Source organism: Hylobates moloch, unplaced genomic scaffold, assembly GCF_009828535.3.
Source record: "Hylobates moloch isolate HMO894 unplaced genomic scaffold, HMol_V3 SCAFFOLD_5, whole genome shotgun sequence".
Taxonomy (NCBI): Eukaryota; Metazoa; Chordata; class Mammalia; order Primates; family Hylobatidae; genus Hylobates; species Hylobates moloch.
The window spans coordinates 27,764,300-27,766,892 of NW_026652280.1; positions in this window are offsets into that span (position 1 = coordinate 27,764,300).

Consider the following 2,593-nt stretch of genomic DNA (forward strand, 5'->3'; position numbering starts at 1 on the left):
TCAGTCAGGATAGCTATTACTAAAAAGTAAAAAAATGACAGATGTTGGTGAGACTGCAAAGGAAAGGGAATGCTTATACACTGTTGGTATGAATGTAAATTAGTTCAGCCACTGTGGAAAACAGTTTGGAGATTTCTCAAAGAACTTAAGACAGAACTGCCATTTGATCCAGCTGTCCTTCTAACTGAATATAAACCCAAAGGAAAATAAATCAAAAGACATACGCACTTGTGTGTTCATTGCTGTGCTACTCACACTAGCAAAGACATAGAATAAACCTAGGTGCCCATCAATGGTGGATTAGGGAAGGAAAATTTGGTAAATATATGCCACAGAAGAGTATGCAGCCACAAAAAAAAAATGAAATCATGTCATTTGTGGTTATCTTTTCCCTTCTTTAGAGATAGTACCATGATATCATACTCAGGAACATGAATAACATGTATCTAGTATTAAAGCATTTTCTTTACATTTTGGGAAGTATGTTTTAAATAATAAGAGGAAAAAATCCTTGATCCCATACTGAAGAGTCATACTCTTATTTACCCAACTCAACTCCCTTGCCTGAAATGTAAAAGGGGTTCCTGCTATTACTGCTTAATGCAAAGACATTGAAACAACAAATAAATTATATATCTTTTATTGGGACTTGCTGGTTTTCCTGTTTATACCATCCTAAGCTATCATCATAGGAATTTACACCTCCATCCCCAAGCTTATGACTTCATCAACTTCACCACAAATCTTCCAAAATAAGTGCTGACCTTTCCCTTTGCTGAAGTATCTTGAAATTTTAGTAGAATGAGATAGTAAGGATTGTCAGAAACACCAGAAAAACAAGTAGAAGAGACTACCAATGAAAATACAACACAGACTCTGAAAGATGTGAATTAATGAATAATTACTGTGTAGCAGACTCCTTTTCCAGGACTCTGTAGGTATTACTTCATTTATCCTCACATGAAATCTACAAGGTAGTTCTATTAATAAATCCATCTTCAAATAAAGAAATTGAAAAATAGAGAAGTTAAAAACTTGCCCCCCTTTCACCTATCTAGTGAAAAGGAGCCAAGTTTTAGAACCAGCTTATCTCATTCTAAATTATCTGCCCTTTACTAGTAAGCATAGCCATAAGCAGCAATACAAAATTCAAGTCTTCAATACAGCAACCAACAGTTGTCTACTTATTTTCCCTTTTTGATTCAACTAAGTATAATTTAATTCCAAAACTTATTAATTACCACGTTTTAAACATGTATTATCTTTCTATGAAGATTAACTGGTTTGAAAAATGATCCAGAATTATTATAAACCCTATTGATATCTAGAACCATCTATGGCCCTGATGGGTACTTCACAAATTTTTATTTAATTAAATTATTAACAAGCTTTGATTCAAAAGCTAGCAGAACGCAAGAAATATCTAAGATCAGAGCAAAACTGAAGGAGATAGAGACACAAAAAACCCTTCAAAAAATCAATGAATACAGGAGCTGGTTTTTTGAAACGATCAACAAAATTGATCAACCGCTAGCAAGACTAATACAGAAGAAAAGAGAGAACAATCAAATAGATGCAATAAAAAATGACAAAGCGGATATCATCACTGATCCCACAGAAATACAAACTACTATCAGAGAATACTATAAACACCTCTACGCAAATAAACCAGAAAATCTGGAAGAAATAGATAAATTCCTTGACACATACACCCTCCCAAGACTAAACCAGGAAGAAGCTGAATCTCTGAATAGACCAATAACAGGCTCTGAAATTGAGGCAATCATTAACAGCTTACCAACCAAAAAAAGTCCACGACCAGATGGATTCACAGCCAAATTCTACCAGAGGTACAAGGAGAAGCTGGTACCATTCCTTCTGAAACTATTCCCATTCATAGAAAAAGAGGGAATCCTCCCTAACTCATTTTATGAGGCCAGCATCATCCTGATACCAAAGCCTGGCAGAGACACACACAAAAAAGAATTTTAGACCAATATCCTTGATGAACATTGATGCAAAAATCCTCAATAAAATACTGGCAAACTGAATCCAGCAACATATCAAAAAGCTTATCCACCATGATCAAGTGGGCTTCATCCCTGGGATGCAAGGCTGGTTCAACATACACAAATCAATAAACGTAATCCAGCATATAAACAGAACCAAAGACAAAAACCACATGATTATCTCAATAAATGCAGAAAAGGCGTTTGACAAAATTCAACAGCCCTTCATGCTAAAAACTCTCAACAAATTAGGTATTGATGGGACGTATCTCAAAATAACAAGAGCTATCTATGAAAAACCCACAGCCAATATCATACTGAATGGATAAAAACTGGAAGCATTCCCTTTGCAAACTGGCACAAGACAGGGATGCCTTCTCTGACCACTCCTATTCAACACAGTGTTGGAAGTTCTGGCCAGGGCAATCAGGCAGGAGAAGGAAATAAAGGGCATTCAATTAGGAAAAGACGAAGTCAAATTTTCCCTGTTTGCAGATGGCATGATTGTATATCAGGAAAACCCCATCATCTCAGCCCAAAATCTCCTTAAGCTGACAAGCAACTTCAGAAAAGTCTCAGGATAC